The following is an 8,063-nucleotide window of genomic DNA, read 5'->3' as shown; positions in this document are numbered from 1 at the left end:
TTTCTTGACTTTCTATTCTATACTGTTGGTCTACACCACAATATTTTCATGATAGAAATTTTGTATGTTACAATATCTGGAAGTCTGCTTTCTCTTTGTAGCTCTTCTCAGTGTTTTCCTAGCTATTCTTGTATGTTTATTTTTCTATATGAACTTTAGAATCAACCTGTCCAGTTCCAGAAAAAAAAAAAACCCTGTTGATATTGATACTGCATTAAATATTTATATTAACTTAGGTATAACTGGCCCTTCTATGATGTTGTTGTCCTATCCTAGAACAAATTATTTCTTTTTTTCTTTTTTTTGAAATGGAGTCTTGCTCTGTTGCCAGGCTGGAGTGCAATGGCTTGATCTCGGCTCAGTGCAACCTCGGCCTCCTGGGTTTAAGCAATTCTCCTGCCTCAGCCTCCCAAGTAGCTGGAATTACAGATGCGTACCACCATGCCTGGCTAATTTTTGTATTTTGTAGAGACGGGGTCTCACCATGTTGGCCAGGATGGTCTTGATTTCTTGACCTTGTGATCCACCGACCTCGGCCTCTGAAAGTGCCAGGATGACAGGCATGAGCCACCTCGCCACCAACAAACAATTTCTTTTCATTTGTTTAAGGGTACTGTTGTGTTATTTAGAAGTGTTTTAAAGATTCCTTCACTTTGGTTTTACATGTTTTTAAATTCCTAAATACTTTTTTCTTTTTCTTGTTGCTGTAAATGTAAATGGGATTTTACCCTCCATTATATATTCAAACTTGTTATTTGTGTAAATGAAGACTACTGATTTTTGTATATTCTTATAAAATTCCTTTTTTGTTTGAGTTAATTTCATTATTGATTTTCTGCAGCATTCTAGATACACTACCATATCATCTGCAAGTAGGGACAGTATTATTTTTTATTTTCCAAATCTTGTGCCGATAATTGATTTATCTAACTGCACTGGCTAAGTGTGTGTGTGTGTGTGTGTGTGTGTGTGTGTATGTGTATGTGTATTTTTTTTTTTTTGAGACGGAGCTTCCCTCTTGCTGCCCAGACTGGAGTGCAATCGCGCAATCTTGGCTCACCACAACCTCTGCCTCCTGGGTTCAAGTGATTCTCCTGCCTCAGCCTCCTGAGTAGCTGGGATTACAGGTGCACTACCATGCTCAGCTAATTTTGTATTTTTAGTATGGATGGGGTTTCTTCATATTGGTCAGGCTGGCCTCAAACTCCCAACCTCATTTGATCTGCCCACCTTGGCCTCCCAAAGTGCTGGGATTACAGATGGGAGCCACTGCACCCAGCCTAATTTTTTTTTAAAGTGCCTACTAGAAGAATGCATAGATGGATTTTCTGTAACCTGGATGTAAGGAAAGGCAATAAAAGAGGGGGGGAAATGGGCTACTTTAAAAAACAAACTCTTGATTACAAAAATGAAAAACACCATAAGCAAATTTAAAAGATAGGTAAGAAACTAGGAAAAAAATTTGCAAAATACATTTTAAAGACCTACTGTCCCCAGTCGAAATTGAGAGAAAAAAAATACTAACATTTGATTTTTAAAAAGACAGAATATATGAGCAGATACAATTTTTAAAAAAGATTTAAAAACCATCCTTAAATATATGAAGAAAACATTCAATGTTACCTAAAATAGGAAGTGTAAATTTAAAGCTGCACTGAAATACTATTTCTCACCTATCAGCTCTGCACTAATTAGAAATCTTCACGAGACGTGCCATTGGTGAGGCTGTGCGGAATGCAAACTTGTAAAACCCCCTTTGAGGGAGAATTTGGCAATCCAGCAAACTACACATGCATATCCCCTTTGACCCAGCCATTCCACTGGTAGGAATATTCCCTAAAGATACATTTTCATTTTCTTTTTTTTTTTTATTTTGAGACAGGGTCTTGTCTTGCTCTGTTGCCCAGGCTGAAGTGCAGTAGTGTGATCTTGGTTCGCTGCAGCCTCAAACTCCCAGGCTCAATTGATCCACCTCGGCCTCTGGAGTAACTGGGACCACAAGTGCATGCCACCACTCCTGACTAACTTAAAAAAATTTATTTATAGAGATGGAGTCTTATCATGTTGCCCAAGCTGGTCTTGAACTCCTGGACTCAAGCAGTCCTGCCTTGGCCTCCCAAATTACTGTGATGACAGGTGTGAGGCACCATGCCCGGCCTTACGTTTTCAACAGTAGGGAAATATGAATGCACAGAGTTATTTGTTGCAGCATTATTTGTAACTGTAAAATATCGGAGAATACCTTAAATGTCCATACAGGAAATTTGTTGATAAATATCTACACAATGGACTGTACAGCTATAAAGAAGAATGAGGAAAATCTTTACAAATGGGTATAGAATGATTTCTAACATATAAATGGAAAGAGTATATACAGTGTGCTATGTTTTATGTAAGAAAGAAGGGAAAACATGAGACCCTAATGTCTCCTCATTTTTGCAAAAAGAAAAACAGGAAAGATAAATCAGAAATTATCTAAACTGATAACTCACAGGAGGTAGATGGCAAAGGATGGAGTGGGAAGAATGCTTCACTGTGGGGAAAAACAGACTTTTATGTAGTTTTAACTTTTAGAACTATGTAAATGTTTTCTATATTCAAAAATCAAATCCATAAGAACAGTACAAACACAAACTAATAAATTTATTTCAAATGATTAAGGTAATCATTCTAATACATTGATCGTAAATGTAATCAAACCACAAAGGTGAGGTGGGCCTGACCAATCAAGTCATATGTACCCTAACCTAATCTACAGAAAGAAATGCAATGGAATTTTGTATTCTTAGTAGGTTTGCTTTTTTAGTGACAGGAGTGTAACAACTTGAAATTACTTCCTGTAGTTTCAGATTGAATAAATGAGTAAATATATGATGGTTTTTTTTCTGTGAGTTTTATGATAAATGGATAGATCAATGGATATATAGATGTAGATGTAAAAATAGATAGATGTGTTTATATCTCCTAGATCTGTCTACTAAAAGGGCCTAGGAGCGATGATATGCAAGTAGTAATGATTGATTGTGTCTAGTGCTCAGGTCTTAGATTTAAGTTTTTTTTTTTTTTTTTTTTTTCATTAAAAGACATCAAGGCTGTTTGGGGAAATGGTGATTCTGTGGCTGAAGCAGGGAAAGTACACGAAGACCGTGAACATTGTGCCAGGTAATAAGAAAGTGCCTGATGGGAACTTTAAAGGACACTGGAACCAATGGGTTAAAGAAGAAAACAAGAGACATTAAGTATGTTTTGAGACAAATGAAAACGAAAAATACAATATGCCAGAACTCATGGAATACAGTGAAAATAGTACTTGCGAGGAAATTTATAGCTACAAATGCTTACATTAGAAAAGAAAGATCTCAAATCAACAACCTAACTTTACATTTAAAGGAACTGAAAAAAGAACAAACCAAACCCAAAGCTAGCAGAAGAAAGGAAATAATAGATTAGGGCAGAGATAAACAAAATAGAGAATAGAAAAACAGCAGAGAAATTGACAAAACAGAATTGATTCTTTGAAAAGATCAAACAATTGATAAAACTTTAGCCAGATGAACTAAGAAAAAATAATACAAATTACTAAAATCAGATGTAAACAAGGGAACATTGTGACTGATTTACAGAAGTAAAAAGATGTACAAGAGATTACTATGAGCAATTGTATGCCGACAAATTTGATAACATAAATGAAATGGATAAATTCCTCAAAACACATAACCACCAAGACTGAATCATGAAGAAACAGAAAATCTGAACAGACCTGTAACTAGTGTGGAGATTGAATTAGTAATCAGGAATCACCCAACAAAGAAAAGCTCAGGGCCAGATGGCCTCACTGGTTATTTCTAACCAATATTTAAAGGAGAATGAACCCCAGTTTTCCTCAAACTCTTCCAATTAATGATATGTTTGATAAAGGATTAATACCCAGAATATATAAAGAACTCCTCAGGACTTTGGGAGGCTGAGGAGAGAGAATTTTTTTGAGCCTAGGAATTGGAGACCAGCCTGGGCAACGTGGTGAAACCCTGTCTCTATAAAAAATTTAAAAATTGGCCAGGTGTGGTGGTACACTGCTGTGGTCCCAGCTACTCAGGAGGCTGAGGTGGGAGGATCACTTGAGCTCGGGAGGTCAAGGCTGCCGTGAGCTGTTGCACTCCAGCCTGGGTGACAGAGTGAGACCCTGTCTTAAAACAAAACAAAACACTCCTGCAGCTCAACAAATAACCCATTTAGCAAATGGGGAAAGGACTTGAATAGATACTTCACCAGAGAAGATACACAAATGGCCAAAAAGCACATGAAAAGATGCCCATTATCGCTAATGATTAGAGAAAGACAAATCAAAATCAGGGGATAAGACCTCACACCTGTTAGAATGTCTATTATAAAACAAAACAAAACAACCAGAAAATAACAAATTTGTTGCTGAGGATGTGGAGAAATTAGGATGTGGAACAATGGAAAGCCTTGTGCATTATTTATAGTATGGTGGTACCTTAAAAATTAAATTACCATATTGTTCAGCAATCCTCAAAAAGATATTTGTATACCCAGGTCCATAATAGCATTAGTCACAATAGGCAAAAGGTGGCAGCAACCCTAATGTCCTTGAATGGATAAGCAAAATGTGGTACATATCTGCAGTTTAATATTATTCAGCCTTAGAAAGGAAGAAGCCTGGTATGGTGACTTGCACCTGTAATCCCAGCTACTCCTGGAGGCAGAGGTGAGAGGATCATTTGAGCTCAGGAGTTTGAGGCTGCATTGATCTATGATCTTGCCACTGCACACAAAAGGAAGGAAATTCTGACACATGTCACAACATAGGTAAAGCTCGAGGACATTGTGCTGAGTGAAATTAGCCAGTCCCAAAAAGGCAAATACTGTGTGAATACCCCTTATAATGTGAATACAGAGTGATTCCCATACTTTGAGTCTGCTGATGGCTATTTTTTTTTTTATAATCTGGAAATATCTTTATTTTTTGTTGCTTCTTAAATAATAGCCTTATTGGTTTTAAATTTTTATTTATTTCTTTTTTTGACACTCTGTCATCCCAGGCTAGAGTGTAATGGTGAAATCACAGCTCACCACAGCCTCGACCTCCCGGTTGAACAGTCCTCCCACCTCTGCTTCCCAAGTAGCTGGGACAATAGGCATCCACCATTCCTGGCTAATCTTTTGTATTTTTTGTAGAGACAGGGTTTCACCATGTTGCCCAGGCTGGTCTCCAATACCTGGGCTCAAGCAATCCCCCCAGCTCAGCCTACCAAAGGGCTGGGATTACAGGCATGAGCTACTGCGCCCAGCCTGAGTGACAGCTCTATTGAAATACATTGCACATATGATATTCACCCATGAAACTGTACAATCCACTGGCTTTGAATATATTCACAGAGTTGTGCAACCATCACCACAATCAACATTAGAACATTTTCATCAGCCCACAGAGAAACTTGCATACCCCTTGCCATCATCCCCAAATTCTCTCATCTTTCCCAACCCTAGGCAATCACTGACTACTCTGTATCCATGGATATGCCTATTCTTAAACATTTCATATAAATGGAATCATACACTAGTTCATCTTTTGTGACTGGATTCTTCCACTTAACATAATGGTTTCAAGGCTCATCATTATTGTGGCATTTGTCAGTACCATATTCTTTTGTATGGCCAAATAATATTTTGTTGAATGGATGTACACATTTATCCATTCATCAGTTGATGGACATTTGAGTGGTTTCCAGATTTGGCTATTGTGAATAATTCTCCAATGAACGTTTGTATACAGCTATTTGTTTTGAATACCCATTTTTCACTCCTTTGCATATATAGCTAGGAGTGAAATTGCAGGGTTACATGCTGATATGGTTTGCCTGTGTCCCCACTCAGATCTCATCTTGAATTGTGGCTCTCATAATCCCCATGTGTCATGGGAGGGACCCAGTGGGAGGTAATTGAATCATGGGGGTGGGTTTTTCCCATGTTGTTCTTGTGAGAGTAAGTCTTATGAGATTTGATGGTTTTATAAACGGCTGTTCCCCTGCACACACTTTCTTGCTTGCCGCCATGTAAGATGTGCCTTTGCTCCTCCTCTGCCTTCTGCCATGATTATGAGGCCTCCCCAGCCATGTGGAACTGTGAGTCCATTAAACCTCTTTTTCTTTATAAATTACCCACTCTCAGGTATATCTTCGTAGCAATATGAAAATGGTTTAATACATGTGGTGACTCTGTTTCTCTTTTTGAGGTACTGCCTGACTGTTTTCCAAAGTGGCTATGCCATTTTAGAATCCCACCAGCAGTTTATGAAGGTTCTGATTTCCCCACATCATTGCCAACACTTATCTGTTGCTTTTATTATAGCTGCTTTTTAAAAATAACAGCTTTAGGCTGGGTGCAGTGGCTCACACCTGTAATCCCAGCACTTTGGGAGGCCAAGGCGGGTGGATCACCTAAGGTTGGGTGTTCGAGACCAGCCTGACCAACATGGAGAACCCCGTCTCTACTAAAAATACAAAAATTAGCCAGGTGTGGTGGCACATGCCTGTAATCCCAGCTACTTGGGGGGCTGAGTCAGGAGAATCACTTGAATCCTGGAGGCAGAGGTTGCAGTGAGCTGAGACCATGCCATTGCACTCCAGCCTGGGCAACAAGAGTGGAACTCCATCTCAGAAATAAATAAATAAATAATGACAGCTTTATTGAGATACAATTCATATACCATGAAATTCACCTTTAAAAACTTAGTGTACAATTCAGGGCCCTTGATATGTGAAGGATATTTTTTTCTGAGAAAAGAATTGTGGGTTATTTTCTATCGGCACATTGAAGATATCATTCCACTGTCTTCTGATTTTCATTTTTGTTAAAGAGAAATCAATTTTTTGTCCATATGGTACACGGTGATATATTTTAGTGTGGATTTCTTTTTACCTCTGCTTGCAATTTGTTGACATTCTCAAATCTGAAGGTTATTGTCTTTAATTAGTCCTGGAAAAGTCCCAGCTGTTATCTTTTCAAATATTAATTCTTCTCTATTTTCCTTTCTGGAACTCTGGCTAGATTTATGGTAGACTTTCTTACTCTGTCTTCCATGTCTCTTAACTTCTCATTCTTCCATCTGTTTTCTTTATCTCTGTGTGTATGTATCTATTAAGTCAGAAACTATGAAGGGTCTGAGATTTTACCCTATGTGTAAGCTATATTTATCTTTAACCACTTTTCTGAAGTTCTAATTATCTGTTGTTGTGACTGATTTTCTTTGGATTGTGTTGGTGTATAATCAAGTTGTCTACATGTAATGATGATCATCTCATCTCTTCTAGTGTTTTCTTTTTCTAATATTTTTGCATTGGCAAGAGCATCCAATATAGGAGTGAAAATGAGAGAACAATATTGTTTTTGCTGTTGTTTTTAATGGATTCAACCAAGTGTAAAATATAGGGTATTTGTTTTCTGGATTTTAAATTCTTGTAATTTTGTGTTTTAATGTGTTTGTTAGAAACGGCTTGAGTTTTATTAGATGCCTTTTCAAAAATGCATTGATAATACATACTGTATGATTCTATATATATGAATCAAGAAATTCAGGACACAGTGAATGAAGAGAACATATGACATAAAATTCTGTCAAAAATCTCTCTTTGTCTAGAAATTGTGTTCGATGTTTAATTTTATCAGAGAACAGCAAGTTGCTTGCCCCAGTTAAGGTGAAGTTGAGGTTCATAAGGTTAGGATTGTTCTTAGTTAGGCTCACTGCCTTTGCCCCAGGGAAGGTAACTCCTCCCCTGTGAACAGTCACTGAGTGAGGCTTACAGAGCGAGACTCTGTTTTTCAGAAACCACCCCCTAAAATCTCCACTTTTAGCGAAGACTGAAAACAGAAACATCTACATGTTTCTTGGCACCGAATGTCTTAGAGTAGTCTTTTTGGCAGTCTATCCCTTGATAGACTGAAATAGCCATCTTCTGACAACAAAATGAATAAAAGTAAGGTCTGACCTAGTCTTAATTTTGATAGACCCAATCAGTAACTTTAGTGTCATTTATTTCAAA

At 37.7% G+C, this 8,063-nt stretch overlaps 1 protein-coding gene across 4 annotated transcripts in view; it reads left to right on the top strand.

The window, feature by feature from the left end:
- BLM (BLM RecQ like helicase) overlaps positions 1-8,063 on the top strand; it is a 93,977-nt gene that overhangs the window by 11,774 nt on the left and 74,140 nt on the right. For 2 of the 4 annotated variants that reach the window (XM_017506103.2, XM_017506102.1), the window contains one exon: positions 3,084-3,162. The exons of the other annotated variants lie outside the window; for them this stretch is intronic. The gene's annotated coding sequence lies outside the window, so the exon portion shown is untranslated. The remainder of the gene's footprint in view (positions 1-3,083; positions 3,163-8,063) is intronic. 4 annotated transcript variants of the gene reach the window in all.

This window comes from Cebus imitator, unplaced genomic scaffold (assembly GCF_001604975.1).
Source record: "Cebus imitator isolate Cc_AM_T3 unplaced genomic scaffold, Cebus_imitator-1.0 Scaffold348, whole genome shotgun sequence".
Classification (NCBI taxonomy): domain Eukaryota; kingdom Metazoa; phylum Chordata; class Mammalia; order Primates; family Cebidae; genus Cebus; species Cebus imitator.
The sequence above is the reverse complement of the archived record's forward strand: the minus strand, read 5'-3'. Positions and strand labels throughout refer to the sequence as shown.